Below are 18,555 nucleotides of genomic sequence, written 5' to 3' on the forward strand. Positions count from 1 at the left end.
GCATTCCCACTGGCGAATAGTAATAGAGGAGAACACTTAATAAAAAGTAAAGAACAGAACTGAAGATATGCGCCCAATAGAAAAACAAAATTGTGAAGTAGAATCTGTTAGATTAAATCAATATAAAAATGAGCTAAATAAATAAATAAATAAATAAATAAATAAATAAATAAATAAATAAATAAACAAATAAATAAACAAATAAATAAAGAGAATATATTAATTAAGTGAAAATGGATTTGAATGTTGTACGTACGGAGTATTAAAAGTTAAAACAAAATTCGCAATGTCTGAAATTATCTATGCATGAACAAAGGAAGACCAATTATTCGTGAGAACAGACTAAGCCTAAAAGCCAGTTACACTTCGAGAATTTCAAATCCCTTCCAGGTTCAGTGACATCAAGAGATCAAAGACATGAATGAGAGAGCCGAACTTCGGCAAATGGGATCGGGGGACTCGACATAAAACCAGAAAATCCCATTTTTATATTCAATGGGATGTTTAGCAAATCGGAATTCTCTCCCGAAACCTTGTTAGAATCGAAGGATAAAGTTACCCGGAAATTCTCTTCAGTCTTCAGTTTGGCCTTTTTCGTAATAAAGCCGAAGAGTGCTTAAGGAATTCTAGCCATATTTACATAATTTATCTAGAAATTCTGCCAGATCATGCAGACACTGAAAATATTCAAAATAGCATGCACACGTGCAGAAAATATCGAAAATATCATGCAAATGTTGTCAAAATATTCAAAATGTCTTGTAAATTTTTAAAAATATTTACAAAACCATGCAGACGTTTGAAAAATATTTAAAATATCATGTAGAATGTTTCGAAAATCTTAACATCACGCAAACGTTTTGGAAATATTCAAAATACCTTGTAGGCTTTCTGGAAATATATAAAATACTGAAATCCACAAGAAATTTTATCGGCATTAACAAAATTCCGAGTTCCTTGAATCGTGATGTCTTAATTCTTTCATGCCGACATGAAATGGATAAATCGAGGCATCGAATTTCACAATATTTGACATTGATAGAACAGAAAAATAATTTTCTACTAATGGGAATTCGACTAGAGAGAGAGAGAGAGAGAGAGAGAGAGAGAGAGAGAGAGAGAGAGAGAGAGAGTTTTTTGCCTCATTGATTAAGCAAACATCGATCGAGTCATGCATGAATGAGCAGATAATAGATAAGCACACAATAATCAAGATATTATCATAGAATTTTGGAAGGTAAACTTCAACGGATCTTAGGTTTAGAGAATCTGTAAGATTAAACATTTCTTAGGTTATAACTAAGCGAAAATAAAAAAAGGGAATAAGTTTGACTTAAGTTTTATTGAATGCCATTCACATCACAGACTAAAGCTAATATTTTTTAAAATCATCTTTGAGTTATAAAGGATTTTTGTTTTGGTGTTATGTCCTCAACAAATTTGCTGAACGTGGAAAAAGTAGGAGTTAAATTACACATCTTCACAGACAGAGATGTAAGAAGGATAGAATGGACAAGAATCTTTAACATAATATGATAGAAAAATGGATAACATATTGTAGAATGTATTGGTCTTATTTTTATTAATAAGAAGTAACTGATTGAAATGAAAAAAATGAAATACGTGCAGATCAATGTTTTGAGAACAACAAGAGAGAGAGAGAGAATTAACTATAGAAAAACAATGTCCATTACTCTGCATAGCATTTGTATTCACACCAATACATTAGGTGGAAGGCACGAAGATGTCACGAAGCTGAAATAAGGCTCGAAAATTTCGTTGATTGCATAATGAAGACAGAAATTTCGGTAAAGAAAAAAATTGTTTCTACAAAAGCAGATAATAAGAAAATAAAAAATACCTAGAAACAATGACCAAAAACAGAAACCTCTCACCACCGGAGGTGGATAAACCCCAAAATGTTTATATCTTCAAGAAATATTAGCAGGAAAAAAGTGCGTGCCGAAGAAAAATTTCCATTTTATGTACGGAAATAGGGGCGAGCAGAGGGTGGAACTGAAGCAGAAGGAGAATAATTTGTAATGGAAATTGGAAAACAAACGGAGAAATAAATTCATGTTTTTGAGGACATGATGTCGTCATCAACATTTTGTTATTGTATCAAATTATTAATAAAGGCTAATTAAAAACAACGGACCAGACTTGGGATTAAGGTAAACAGAATAATAACAGAAACCCCGACTAAAGATCATGCTGTGAAGACGAAGAAAAAAAATGATGAACTTTCTATTCGCAGACAGACACGAGAAATGTGTGCAAAAGTAATGATAAAACAAACTCGTTAAAAACAGTGACCAAGACTAGGGATTAACCTGAGAAGATGAAACAAAATAATGGGTAAAGTTGTATTCGAAAACACGAGAAAGCTGTGCAAAGATAATTGGGACAGAATATAAAGAATGGAAGGTATTGTTAACAAATCCAAATTAAAAGTTACGAAGAATATACTGGAATTCATCGCTAGGCCGTGATTACGAAAATCATGCAAAGAATAAAAATAATCTGGATAATTCTTTTAAGGGATTTGAGAGTAACTACAAAAATCAGAGAGATGGTTAGAAAAATAACCCGGAAATAACTGGATAATTCATAATGAAAGAGAAATATAAGAAAAGAGACCTTTGCGTGGTAGGTACAAAAATCTTCTTAGTAAAAAATAAATGTCCACGTGCACAGAGAAATTGACAGAATTAATTATTTCACGGGATTGGTGAAAGTTCTGCAGGAGTAATATTTCATAAGAGAGAAACGCCTCTGAATAACATAGAGGAGAGAAAAGTGAGACTTCCTTACTAGGAATTTTAAATTTGATTTGCGGCTTCCAAGACACACACATTTATATGTGTATATACACTAGCTGACCAACCCGTCACTGCCCAAGAAAACTCTGAAGGCATTCTACAGGCAAGGAGAGGAAAGGGGAAGAGGGAGGGGAGAGGAAGGGAAATGGGAGGGGAAGGTGGAAGGGGAGGGGGATGAAAGGTGGAATGGGAGGGGGAAAGGGGATGGGATGGAAGGAGGGGAGATATAGTGGGAGGGGAGAAGGAGGGGAAGTTAGTTCTTGAAATATAAAAGAGAATAAAAGGCTTCTTGAAATATAAAAGAGAATAAAAGGCTTTTTATATTGATTTGCAATCAATATAAAAATATGTAAATATGAATATATGTTCACACATAAATAAATCCTATTTATTCTCAATATCGACAAGTCATTTATATCAACATATACGGGACTAATGATGATGTTTCACAGTTGTCCAGCGGGTATAAAATTCAAACTGCTTTCTAAATTTAGTTAGAATTAAATTTCCATTAGTTAGTGGAAGCCTTTTCCTTAAGAAGATGACAGATAACGTTACTGGGCTTCTTCCGTGCTACGGAAAATTTTGGGAAGTTTCATCGACTTGTTTTCCCTTTCTTCGGGTGTTATTTCGTGCGTTGCTTGCTGAGGCTAGGAGAGAGTATCCTCTTCCTCAACACCTGCAGCATTAGCACTTCTCGCATTTGCTCTCTGAGAATCAGCAGCTCCATGTTCGTTATTAAAAAAGTTGTAGATAAATATATGCAACTAAATTAATATATTCAGTAGTATAAATGTTTCTGGACTTTGTATGGCTACGCTTCCGTTTCTCTTATGGTTAAGTCTGTTTTAGTTTGTGACCGTGTGATCTCCGATTATCCTGCTTTTTACCTTTTTTACCTATCTGGTATTTTTAATCTTTTTTGTTTACCTTGTAACTTTCTTTTCAACTGTATCTCATTTGTGCCTCGACAATGTCTGTTAAAGGACGAAAGCGCTCGTCTACGAATTTCTGCCTATCATTTTTCCTGTGGTATTCGCTTATATCATGAAGTCACGTGCATCTACTAAATTTTTTTAAGCATGTATGTATTTATATGTTCGTTCTGAATACAGAACCTCATATTTACGCTGACTTCAATCAGAGTTGACGTTCATCCAATCGAAATATCAATTTACAATCTAATCCCAATATGAGATCAGGGTTCTTGCTTTTGTATAAAGCATAAGCCACGAAAACAATTTGGCGGAAAGTGGAAGAGTACGAATTCTAATGCTCCTACTCTTATTATCTGAGCTCATTATACATTAATTTCAATGAATTTCTTGTATCTGTATCTGAGTAAATCAAACGCAATGTTTATAATTTGCTTAACTGCAATATCAGACATTTCTCGACAAAGGATGATGTCAACTACATTTTTTATTTCTTCAACAGTGAAATTTCTTTCAGCTACTTCATAGGAGATGAAATTCCAATCTATCTCCGGGACTTCACTTGTTTTCGGAAAGAAGTTATAGCTACATTTCGAGTAAATCCGGGATTGTGATCTTGGATTACTCATTGAGCCTTTCGTAATCGTGCTTGGAAACTGGATTTAAGAGCATAAAAAGATTATAAATGGTGTGTGTGTAGGGGGTTGGGGTGTTGTTATTAAGTGTATGATTGCTGTTGGAATATCATGTTTAGTAAGCCGGATTGGAATATAGAATTTAGGCCAAAGGCCAAGAGCTGGGACCTATGAGGCTATTCAGTGCTGAAGCGTTTGTACTATGAAACAAATGTGAGGAGAGGGTGAAAAGTCAGATTTAAGAAAAGGAATATAAACGGAGGTATAGTTGAAGGAATGAATGTAATTGCAGCTGGGGTTCCGAGTGGACCCTGCTGAGAACCTCAAGTGATGCGAGGTGACCTGACTGCACTAGCCAACCCGCCCCCCCGCCCCCCCCCCCCCACCCCCCACCCCTACGGGAAAGTTTAATTGTCTTTTGTTGTACTTGCGTGTATTTTTAGAAGAGCTTCTGGGCTTAGGTCAGTCTTAACAATTCGACCTTTGTAGTTTACCCTGAAAGATGCCTTTTCCCTTTCACCTTTAGATTCGAGGAGTAAAGGTCTAACTTAATCACTGCTGTAGATTCGAGGTCTAGAGGTCTAACTCAATCACTGAAAAGCATTTTATGTGATAAGACACAACAATGTGACAAATATTCAGTTTAATTTTTTCTTATGGGTTTATAAGATGAGCTACCCGTGTCATCACAGTCATATTTATGCCTAAAATTGAGAAAGCTTTAGAATACCGTTATAATTACGCACAAAAGAAAAAAATTAAATGTTTTTTTTTTTCCTGAGACGTCTCAGGAATCTTACTATAATTAAGGATGCAAAAACGAATAGCGGTTTCCTCATACCCAGTCATAAATCATCCATAGAGATAATGGTCACAAGTGTGTGACAGAAGAATGAGGAAACGAAGTCTTGGCATCATATTACAAAATTACTAAAATACCCTTTGTCAGCTGCTTTTGATAGTTAAGTGAATACAATGTTCAAGAAAAATTCTATAATTTACATATTTTTTTAATATGAAGTACCACTTCATGAACAGAACCACCTTGTCATTTAAGTAGACAAAATAGTATAATTCTGTTTTGGAAACTTCCGTACTTTACCTGTTGTAATTGTTAATGAATTTGTTACGCTTTCACGCCTGTATTCTTCTAATGGTGTTTTGTATGAGTTAATTTCATTTCAACCTATTTTCTTAAACTTGCCTCAGATCTATTTCTTCATAAGTTTCCCTCTCAGTAAAAAGACTGATGTCACTGACCTACGACGCTGCAACGCCAGAAAATTCTCATAAATCAGTTTCAAGCGGAGGTTACCTTCCAAAGAACGAAAGAAGATGAAAAACAAAGCAATTTATCCATCTCTGTCTCAACACAGTAACGTGAATTACTTTTGTCACTTTCTTCTTGCAGCTAAGGGAACTCCACCTGACCGGTGAGTATGGAAGAGTCGTTGAAGCCTTGGGAGTTATTCCAGTGGGTTCAAATAGTTGATTCTACTCTGGTAATTGGCTTTGGTAACAAACGTCATTCTAAATGCTGACTGAATATAGAAAGGAAAAATGGGGGATAAAATTCTTACGCCAAAAACGGATGGTCCCTCTGCAATTTTATACGAAGGAAATAACTGTCCATTTAATATTATTCCCCGGAAATGCGACGACTTCTCGTTTCAGCCGACTCCCCCGGGAGCTGCAGATCATAACTCAGCTTATGACATTGTTGCTGTGCATGGTTGATCGGATTTTATTCTCTCGTGTTACGTTTTTACTTGTCAGGTTTTTATAACCGCTTCTTGCCTTGTATTTCTTTGAGAGCAGGAAAGGGTGGCAACTGAGATAAAAAGAAAAAAATTACAATGAAAAATGTAGGATGAAAAATCATACAAAAAAATTTACGCTTTCAAACTAAAGTCAATAAAATGTGCATTTAAATTTACGATGAAGTTCAGCGGAAAAACAACTGACCATATAATGACTACAAATCATGATCCATCAAGAAGGCAAGATACCGAGGCTCCCTCTCTCTCTCTCTCTCTCTCTCTCTCTGTCTCTCTCTCATTTCCCACTGTCCATTTCGGCATTTCGGTTTCTATCTTTCCTTTTGATATCCGTGATCAAACAAGGAACGACAGCTGCGTATGCAGACACACTCGGTTGTATTTGGAGTGAAACGCTATGCAAATCACTCTGGAATAATCCAGATTATTGAACTTCATTACCTGTGCTTTCGTTTTCTCATGATCACCTTCCTGAATGGAAGTTGATGCATTAGATATACGTAAGCTGAAATGTAGGATTATCACTGTGACAAGAACTAATTACATATCTAAAAAGCCCGCTCTAAAAACATCCTAGTATCTTCAAAAACAACAGCTTCTCTTGAAGAGAACGTAAAGACAAAATTACAATTGCGAAATACTAGGAGTATTTGCATTTTATTTTACGCTCACCTGAAGATGAACTTAGTTTGGCTCAAACCCGCTGTGTTTTTCAGTGTTACAAAATGTACGTGCTGCTACATACAGTGCAAGTCATTCATACAAAGAAAGAGTTCTTTCTCTTTGTTTAAACGATGTGTCATCATCGGAAACCAATATATTTTTCGCGAGAAATTTCCTTGGAATATTCATTGATATATCTGTTTATGAGCATTACTTAAGGTAATTGCTTATAAAGGCGCAAATTACGGTGACCTAAACCAACTAAAACGGATGCAAATACAGGGGCTATACAGTAATCTATAAGGCAATATATATATATCGAAAAGTTTGCTTCAACGCATTCTGTGCAAATCCAGAAGTATTACTCTTTTCTTCTTGATATTCGAAAGCTAATCTGCATGGTAACTACATCTACTCATAAATTACGTGAAGGGAAGAGATACCAACATCGAATGAGTATGAAGGGTGAAGTGAAAATCCTAAGAATCGCAAATTCCAAACCAAACAACGAATGGCGGGGAAAATTGATAATATTACACCCGGTAATCTAAAACCTCAGGCGCTCAAAGTCGATTAGCGAAGGAGTGAGGGATGTGAAACTTCAATATTCAAGCTCTCGTGAAATCACCGGAAGAGAAAATCCTTCATGCTATGAATATACAGTTACCGCAGTTATAGACCTTGGAAGCATTGCAAGAAACGAGGGATTATCATTTTAATTCCGTTTTCATCTTCACGTTAATCGTCATTCTATGACCTGATATAAATAAAAAGAAAACAAAAACATATTCTTCATTACAAAGTGACTGGAATATAAAATTTAGTCCAAAAGCAAAGCGCTGAGACCTATGAGGTCATTCAGCGCTGAAAGGGAAACTGAGAATAAAATGTTTTCAAACGTAGAACAGGAGGAAGACCTCGCAGTGCACTATAACACAATTGTTAGGAGTTGGTTGAGGAGAGGAATGTGGAAGAAAGATGTGAACGGAGATACAGTAAACGAAATGAATAGGTTGTAGGCGGAGACCGTCGAGGCGCTGCAAAGAACCTTATGTAATGCCTACAGTGCCGAGTGAGGTGCACTGATGACACAGCCACCACCAGGGCCCCCAACTTTCCCAATTTATTACAAAGGGGAAATTTCTTGTGGGGAATCTCTGTGTGCTACGATTTTATAGACAAACAATGCTTCCAAAGTATGCATGAATATCGTTCAATATCAATTTAAGCTGCCAAAAAAGTGTCCACGACAACTCCTTAGTATCGTTTTAAATAACTTCTTTTCTACACAAACGGTACCTTAACTTGAGTAAGAAAATTTATTTGTTATAATTACTGATATAATTTTATAACATTTACAAGAACATTTCGGTTGAGTTAAAGCAAAGGATATTCCACCGTTTTCTTTGAGTGATGTCTCTTTGAAACCTGAATGGCCTTCTTTCGATGGTCAGCGATTTTATTCCTGAGAGGAATCTCATTTTAAGCGTCGTCACCACATTATATATATATATATATATATATATATATATATATATATATATATATATATATATATATAATATATATATATATATTATATATTCAATACGAATTATCATAATAAGACGAATCAGTTCTGAAACAAGTAAATACGGTTTGTGCAGATCAATTTGGAAAATTACACAACACACCCCCCTGGCAGTCATTGATTTAATTTACATTTATTTTTAAACTAATATATTCGTTATTTGGGAGGACTGGGGGAATCAGAAGGGAGGAGTAGAGTGGGGAGGGGGGTAGGAGGAGGTTGGTATCCTCAAACGTATGATTCCATCTTTTATTTCTCTCGCGTTCGAAAACAATAGCTATAATAAACGAATATTTTCAGAGCGCACGTTTTTTGGCAAGCACTGTTAAGTGTCATATCACTGCTACATTTGAAGAACCAATGAAATTCGGACGTGTTCTCCTCTTTCAGTCATTAACAAAAAATAGTGTAAAATATTGACTGAAGGCTAAATGGAACTGGTATTCTGTTTATTCGGTATGTGCATTCAGTTAACGGACTTTCTCTTTTCTAAATCGCCATGTAAAAATATTAATTATTTATAATCCGTGAGAGAATCGGGGGTTTTAGGATTAAGTTGGGTGAGGACGACTAGTTAGGTCAATTAGAATTCATAAACAGAGGCATACAATGCATTCATTTGCCGTACGAAATCGACTACGCTGCTGGAATTTCAACTGTTTCAATCAACTTTCACAATTCAATAAGACTGCGCGCACAAACACACATAAACATACACACATATATACATTTATACGTATGTGTTTACACATACATATTTATATACACATAATACACACACACATAAATTAATACATATAAAGCTATGTATTTTGCTCTCTGAATATATATAAAATGGACTTGAACTAAGTAAGTTTAGAAGCAATTGTACGAGACAATTATTACCTAAATAGGCTACCAATTATGCGAAAATACATAAATACTGATCAGCCAATCTCATTACCCACTGTTACATAAAACTATGAAAATAGCTATGCTTATGATCGCTGGGCGCGCTTGATAGCAAGTTTTAGTTTATTTCATCAAATCTGTTTGCGTGTCCGTTAACAGCTTACTTGAGTCACTGTCTCCCGGATGAACGTCAAGTTCAGTAGTGATATACTGTATATGTCTTACTGTGATGAGGTTTTGAAATATAGACAAGCTCCATGTCAACGATCTAACCTTCCATCTTTCGTGAGAACGTTTCTTATGCTTATATGACAAACAGCTTTGGATATATATATATATATATATATATATATATAATATATATATATATATATATATATATATATATATATATATATATATATATATATAACCGTTAGACAGAGCAACGCCAACATTTTTCAGAAAAAGAGGTGGTCCCCAAAATTAAAATAACTGGATTTAAACGCATTGTCAAAGAAGATCCACCTGCCCAATTTCTGGTAGTGCAAATTATTATCATCCCAATAATATGGTCGAATGGAGCATATATATTCAAAGTGGTACACAGCTACCTGATACGTCTAAAGTGTGGAAAGGCAGACTTATGTTGGTAATATATATGGCAACGTTGCGGGACACATGATCAAACCCTAATTCTGGCTCAAATTCCTTGTAAGGAAGGTTCTGTTAAAAAGACAAAAAATACCGCTAATATTTGTCTAAACATCTTCAGCATTTCTAGCTCTTTGTAAGAACACGTAACTCTACAAGAACACAAAAAGTTTGTGTGAACTTACTTAGTACTTCTGAATCCTCTTCACATCAGCCAATCCTCTCTTGTCTAGACAGTTACTCTTCCTTGGTAGAAGTGTGCAACTCCTAAATATTTTTAATTATACATCTTTGGTCGTGATACTTCTCCGGCACTTTCTGAAAACAACGATTATCGTTAGAATAATAATTATTAAATTACGGAAATAATCAAAGAAATAATTACTTTCTTTCGAATAATAAGATAGGAAACAAAATTAAGGCATTCGAAAATATAAGGGAATAAATGAATAAGGGAAAAGTAGTCGTGCAAAATTCAATTAATAATGGAAATCAAGTCTATTCCCATTCACTTCTTGTTCATGGGTACAACGAAATACCATAGGAAGCCTGGATGACCATTCATTAGGTTTAACAAATCCGAGTCGAATGCAGCTAATTCTCCAGTTTTATTATTTATTGCAGCATCGGTGTGTGTGTGTATATATAATATATATGTATATATTATACAACATAAATATTCTACGGTGCTTCTTTGTCATTTTATCTACGCGTCACCAACTCGGAGGTGGTAGTTCTAAACATGGCGGAAGCTTCTTGGAACGCCGTGTTTAGAACTATCCCCTCAGGATCAAAGCATTATATTCACCCATTCCTATATCGAGTGGTTGACAAATTATTGATAAACTACAACTCCCTGCGGCCATCGCCTTTACAGTTACCATACGGTGCTTAGTACTAGCACTCGAAGCAGGTAACGCGTAATAACAAGCCAAAGTAGCACTATGTTCTAGTATATACTAAAGGAGGTTAGCCTAATTCAGATAGGTTACCGTAACTTCGGCTAACCTACGTTAACGTGATTCGGTTTACCTATTCAAATATAGCTCTATTGAATAAATATGAATGTGCCGTTCACTTAGGTGGGGTACCTCAGCCAGTCAGCCTAGGCAAACGGTACACTCATATGGATTCAGTAGAGCTGTTTTATTAGACTATGTCATAAAACAATACCCTTGCATAGCCTAGGTTATGATAAATTACGTTAACCTAAGATAGGACAACATATACGTCAGCATAGACATTGTTAATTTAGGTGGGCTTCAGCTATAAGAATGTTGAATTGTGACACAACGAACTTATGAGCTCATTCAGCGCTGAAACGGAAATTCCCAATGGGTCTGAAAGGCGTAACAGCAGGAAATCCTGGCAGTTGCACTATGAAACAATTGTTAGGAGATGAACAGATGTACAGTAAAAGGAATGAACGAGTTGCAGCTAGAGGCCGAAGGGACGCTGGAAAATAACCTTAAGGCACTGACCGCCTACGGAGAATCTCATGTTATGCCAATGTAGTTAGGCCTAAGTTACATTACCGTAGGCTGCTATCGCGGTGCTAGAAGCTGTACTTTTTTTGTGCTAATTACTGGATGTATTGTTTACAATGCCATTTTTTGAACTAAGGAAGGCTATTTATATATAACTTTCCCGTATTTGTTAAAGCTGACCAGCTAGGTCTACTGATTAACGCCCACGCATGAAGCAGTGCTTTGACTAGGCCTAGACTTACGAGTCTGTAAACTTTCAAATGAGTGTTGTCTAGCGGTAAGGATTAGTCTTACAATGAATAGTTTTATCTACGCATGATTTTAAATTTTTCCTATAATCTCCCTGCATCAAAGGTTATTGCTATGAATTGATGATAATAAAATTAATTACCTTTATCAGACTCCAAAAATTCAAATGCACTCAGACTGCAAATGGCATCATGTCTCCTGTTGTTTGTCAGTGTATGAAACGCAAAGCAACTAATTATGTGAAGCCATTCGATATTTCATCAAATGTAGCATATACGTGCTCAATTGAATGCCCGAATAACTGCGGAGGACGGGGGGACGGGGGGGAGGGCACCCGGGAGGGGATACCCACTAGATGATTTCTTCCATGACAAAGGTCTGCATCGCCTGCCTCTTTCATTCTGCATAGGCCTGTAATTTTTTTTTTTTTTTTTAACCTGTAACTCACTGTTACACACTTACCTGGATAATATATGCGATTTCATGCTTGCACAAATGTGTATCCAAAACAACGTTTTTTGGAAAACTCGGAGATAAAAGAAAACGTTACTCGTATGGCGTGTTCCGGAAGCAACTGACTGAACCAGTGTTGCCAAACTTAGAGACCAGTCTACCAACATGCATTGCCAGCCCCTAGGATGACATGGGCCACAAAACCAGACGTTATTGTTCTTAGTGCTTTCATATATATATATATATATATATATATATATATATATATATATATAATATATATATAATATATATATATATATATATACATACATATATATATTATATATATATATATATCATATATATGTATATAATATATATATATATATGATATATATATATTATGATATAGATAGATAGATAGATAGAATTAGATATAGTATAATAGTATATAATATATATATATATATATATATATATATATATATATATATCTTAATAATATATATATTTCAAATATGTTAAGTAACAGTGTCCGAGATTATTTACGTGTGGTTGGTAATCATAATTTGCTCCAAAAGTGTACATAATCTCAATGTTACCATAGCAAGAGCTAACAAGAGTTCACACGATTATTCTTGCATGTCATTCACAGGAATGTCAGTACCTGAAGACTTCCATTCTTGAGAACACAAGATTATTGCGGAATGTCATGGAGTGGTGAATGGCGATCTCCCTGCAAAGCTGTGATCTCGGGCTGCCTTATTGTAAAGTATCGGTTCAGCTCAGAGTGCTGTACTGTAGATACGAAGCACTACTGCTATTTTCCTTTTATTTAATTATTATAGGAATGTGTTATTTATTTAGGTTAATTAACCATCAATGTAAAACGTATTGCGAAGTATTCCTATTCTGAGGTTTATATTAGTTGAAGTTCGGAATTTTGCATTCTAATCCGTATAATCTCAACTGTTATTATTATTTCTAATATCATTATTTCGGTAATGTTACTATTAATATTTTTACTATTACTATTATTATAATTATTATTATTTCCTAACCAAATTCAAAGAAAAAATATCTTACACAAACAGGTTGACCTAAGCATTCCAACCATGGGGGTCTAGGCCTAAGCATCTGCAGAAATGGTTTCTGTAAGTTATAAGATTTTCTTGGCATAGTCACTAACACTCACTTACTATACACTCACTAAACACTCACACTTACTATACACTCAAACTCAATAACACTAAGCACTCACTAGGCACTCACTATACATTAAACTCTCACTAAACACTCATAAAACACTAAACACGTACAAAACATTCACTAAATACCCACCATACCATAAACACGCACTAAACATTTACTAATCTCCCACTATAAACTAAAATTCTTTGAGTACTCACTACACACTAAATATTCACTAAGCACCCACTATACGCTACTAAACATTCACTCAACATCAACTAAGCACTCACTATATAAACACTCATTAATCACTAAATACTCACTAAACTCTAAATACCCAAATACTCATTAAAACTCCTAAACACTCATTAGACACTAAACAGTCACTGAACATTCACTAATCACTCATTAAACACTCACCAAATACTTATACACTAAACAATCGCTAAACGCTTACATTCCTAAAGAGTTTGCTAAACCCTACACACTGTAAGCATTCTCTAAACATCCACTAAACCCTAAACACTTAATTATTCACTAAACACTCACTACGCATTCACTAAACCCTAAAAATTTACAAAACACTGAGAACAAAAAATCACAAATTGACCAGGGCCTTAGTGCGATTGTGAATTGTTTTTTATCATGAATGCTTAATGAGTAAGCTTTTAGTGAATGTTTAGGGTTTAGTGAATATTTAGCGAGTAAGTGTTTAGTAAATGTTAATGAGCAAGTGTAGTCATAATGCTAGTATTGTCTTTAAAAAGAAGTCGTAACCACAAACGATGGGTGAAAGGTTTGCATATATTTATATGTAGCAATGAAATCATAGAGGGTGAATATTTACCCTCTATGGTTTTATTCCAACGGGAGTTTCTCCAAGAGGTGGAAGAATTCTGGGGGGGATAATTCCAAAGTCAGATTCTGAATTTCTGCAGAGACATGCAATCTGGGCCGAAAGTTTCACATTGAGTGACCACCTTATGCTGTTGCTTACTGCAAATACCCAAGAAGGCCGAGGTTTTCTAATATATATTCATCGGTACAACAGAGCGAATATGCATTCGCCAGTTTTGACGCAAAAGCAGTTCTAATGCCTGATACAGGAGCATACTGTTTCAAATTTAGTAGAGAGGCTTATCACCTGGCAACGCAATCAGTGAGACCAAAGATTGATGGCAGAAATCGATTACGTTTTGCGACAGGTGGACCCTTAGTATGTGCGGCTTTATCGAAGAGTGCACGATGAAATAAAATGGGTTGGGATTGAGTTCTAGTAAAAAATAAATGTTATAGGTTTGTAAGGACAATTTCTTTCGTAAAAGTAATGTACAGGTTTTTCAAATCAAATAACTTCCTTGCGTTTAGAATTTATGAAGTGTTTAATTGACCTCATGTGGTAACTATGAACCGCTTGCATTATGAGGATCATAGTCAATATATACTCCTGTAATACAGCTTCATATTAATTGCATCAGAATTAAAAATAAGAACCTATTAAATGCGAGTGCAAGAGAGCATCTGCTAGTATTGCTTTTAAAGCAAATGAATTAATGATAGTTTTTTATTGCATGTAGTCTGTAGTAAATTCAGAAACCCGAATTTAAGTAATTCACTTTTTATTCGATGATTTTATGCTCAGAACTGCAGTATTCTTGTCCAAAATGCGATGTAGAATTTCATTTTGTTGCTTTGCCTGGTTTGTCGGTACTGCCAATCTAAATTTAGTTTTTAATGAAGATGAATTAAAGGAGTTTTAAATTTCATGTATTCTGTAGGAAGTTCAGAAACCTGAATTTAAGTAAACCGCTTTGATTCGATCATTTTCTGCTCAGAATAATAGTGTTCTTGACCAAAATACGATGTTGCATTATCCGCAGTCAAATATCTTTGTAACACGCTGATATAATGACGAGCTAAAGAGATAGTAACGAATGTGGAGCCCTAAGTGGGGCATTCCTTTAGGTTTGAAACCTCTTGAATGTTGGTATGTCCTGCCTGCTGCGTTTATTATTGGAATATTCCCATCGATGATTTCATTCGCTTCTTTTAATTCCATATCTCAACGAGCTAGAATATTTTTTAAAATATATTATCATTCTTTGCTTCAAGTAAACACTAGATTCAACGAAAAACCTTAAAAGAACCGAATTATCGTCCCTCCTTGGAGACGGTGCAGTAAGAAGAGCCAACCTACTGAGGAGGAATCTGCAGTCAGTGTACCACTTTAAATATTATCTAAGAAGCTAGAAATAATAAATTATTAAAGTTTATCTCTGATGCTTTTGAATTGTCTCTAGAATCGTCGTATACTTCTCAATGATAACATAACACGGAACTCTTGCTTTTTTGTTGGTATGCTGACATTCCTTGGACACGTTGCAATCAGAACTGTCAACTTCACAAGTTTTAGAAAAAGAAAAACCACGTATAAGTACCATTGTATGTCTTATTTAAAAATCTAAAAAAGTTAGATAATTCCATTTAGTCTCCTACTTTCAAGTGCCAACAGAATCGTTTTACACCTCTCAGTGACCACACATGAATACCCACTTTTTTTTGTTGGCAGTCCTGGCTCTACGTGGCGCTAAGCTGGGCGAATGAATTCTTGGTGAAGTTGAAACTGATCGTCACGTAAGATTATAAACTTTTTATTAACATCATACTAAATTAGAATACTTACTTGTAAGTGAACGTTAATCTTACAAAAGGTTATTCTAGATATTCCAGTTAATTTCAGTCTTTGGTTTATGAAAAATAAACAATTCTAGCAAATATGCTGTCGTCCTAACAATAAATGGCGTCGGTTCCTTCATTTTGAGCAAAATACACTGAATTCCCTCTCTGCAAAAAGGGCCGGAAGTGACCACGTGATCGCCCTAACCAGTACGATAATTTATGATATAACTGAATTCTAATTTCGATTTTAGCATATTTTGATGCAGTTTTATGTGTTAGAGATGATAAATGTTATCTGTAATGTATTTGTCCAATCAACAATGTATTACTGGATACTTGATTTACATGATGTAGTACCTAAATTTAATTGATGAATATATCAGTCTTTTTACTATATGCAACGATGATAAAACTGTTGATCATTGTTTAATCCAATAAGTAGCGTGGTGGTGTAATCTAGTATGCAATGCATTTTCTCTGTCGCTTGCAATTATAAGGAAATTCGTCAATTATTGCAAACCTGTCTAACAGCCTCTCCGGTGGTCATGTCCATAAAATCAAAATGATTATTGATATTTATCAGAGTTCTATCTACATTTGCCTAAAATGAAACATTAACTGTCTTGTCTTTATACTTAATTGAAATTCAGAGTCAGTGTCATTTACATTGTGTTTGTAAAAGCGTGTAGGAAGAACATGCAGTGCTTAAGCACATAGAATAAACCTCGATCCATCAAGAATACAGAAGCCTTTCCTTTATTCCTGTTCGCCTAATAATAAGATGAGGTGCACTTTCGCACTTAATTAAGGTTCACGTTGTATCAAGCAATGACATCGACCCATACACTAGTGTGCGTCAGTCAGGATGGCTGATGCAGGCTAATCGAGGGTAGCGTAGGCTGGGCGTATACCGCCTACCATTTGTGCCTTATTAAACTATGCTTCGAAGATTAATTCAGTTATGCAGAATCTTTTGCCTCTTCTTGAATATTCCTCCATAACATAAAAGGCTCTAAAAAAAAAAAAAAAAAAAAAATTAAGCAAAGAGTATGTTCTATGACAGCTCATCTAAAGCATATTACCAAAGGAAAATATAGATAATGCAATATTATCCTTAACATCTCTATTATTTTGATGGTCTCTCTCTCTCTCTCTCTCTCTCTCTCTCTCTCTCTCTCTCTCTCTCTCTCTGTGTATATATATATATATATATATAATATATATATATATATATATATATATATATATATATATATATATATATATATAACGCAATATTATCCTTAACATTTTGATGGTCTCTCTCTCTCTCTCTCTCTCTCTCTCTCTCTCTCTCTCTCTCTCTCTTATATATATATATATATATATATATATATATATATATATATATATATATATATATATATATATAGTAGTATTATTTTAGCTTCAGCCTCTCTGGCGTACTTATCTCTTATTTTCTTTTTAACCTCGTATCTCTCTCTACCTTTCCCTTCCCTTCTCTGGTTGTCTACCTGCCTGCGTCGTTCTACCTGCTTGTCCGTCACTCGCCATCCCCCTGTACTTCAGGCTCTCTCTTTCTCTCACCCATGGGTGGCACCGAGTCACCCTTTTTCCACCCTAACTGATTGATACTCACCGTGAAATTTACTTTGATTCCGTCGAGTGGAACTCATCGCAAAGATCTGATTCAGCGGAGAAGTGGAGATGACAAAGCATCACAGAATACATGAAATAAAAAAAGAAAATCAGCATTTATGAAAGAACATACGAATGACTGGAATCGTGGAATACAGAACAGGAGCATATCCCAAAAGGAGATTAAAATTTTGGTAATGTTCAAATTACTGAACACTGGGGCTAAATGATTTATCAGGCTTTCGACTGATATAACATTTTCACGGATTGTTAAACATACTGCTTTAACGATGCAGATATACTCCCATCATTTACCAATGGCTCAATTCATCAATCTTCGTATGTAATAAAGTTAAATCGTCTCTGAATGAAGATTAATTTTGATAATGAACAAAATATAGAAGACTTTTTGTGCGTTATTCACGGACAAACTTGCGCGCATTCATAATAGTAAATCTTGTATTATATGATTACATGATTAATGCTGTGTTTGCTCGGGACATCAATAGAGATCATCAGCTGATTTACAAGATAATATTGTGCGCGTCCGTATTTAATCGTGCAGACACAAAAAGGGCTTAAAGAGAATGAAAGTAGCAGATAAGATTAATGCAGAAAAGGAGATTATTAAAATATTAAGAAACATTAGAAAATTTTCTGTCGAACAGATTAACACATCAACAAAAGTAATGAAATAGATAAGTCAACAAGAAGCTGGCAGTGTACAAAAAGCATTTTGGGAAAACACGAATATAAAATGTTGATCTCAGAAACGAGTGAAATAATTCACCCGGTCATTTTTTCACTTTGAAAAATAGCCTGGTGCCTTCATTTGAAAAAGAAGCCAGAAGACTTAATCGCAAATGAATAGCATTTTTTTGTTCTTCATTTTAAAAAACAATAAAAAAAAGCATGAAGATGATATCTTAATGGTGGAATACAAAATGAG

General features: G+C 34.9%; 1 long non-coding RNA gene across 1 annotated transcript; it reads right to left on the reverse strand.

The window, feature by feature from the left end:
- Positions 1 to 6,111: 6,111 nt before the first annotated feature.
- LOC135217779 (uncharacterized) lies at positions 6,112 to 12,223 on the reverse strand. Its single transcript, XR_010315192.1, has 3 exons — positions 12,126 to 12,223; positions 10,113 to 10,245; positions 6,112 to 6,223 (listed from the first exon to the last, which is right to left on the reverse strand). It is a non-coding gene; the product is annotated as an uncharacterized LOC135217779 (long non-coding RNA).
- Positions 12,224 to 18,555: the final 6,332 nt, after the last annotated feature.

The sequence above is a fragment of the Macrobrachium nipponense genome, chromosome 7, assembly GCF_015104395.2.
Source record: "Macrobrachium nipponense isolate FS-2020 chromosome 7, ASM1510439v2, whole genome shotgun sequence".
NCBI lineage: Eukaryota > Metazoa > Arthropoda > Malacostraca > Decapoda > Palaemonidae > Macrobrachium > Macrobrachium nipponense.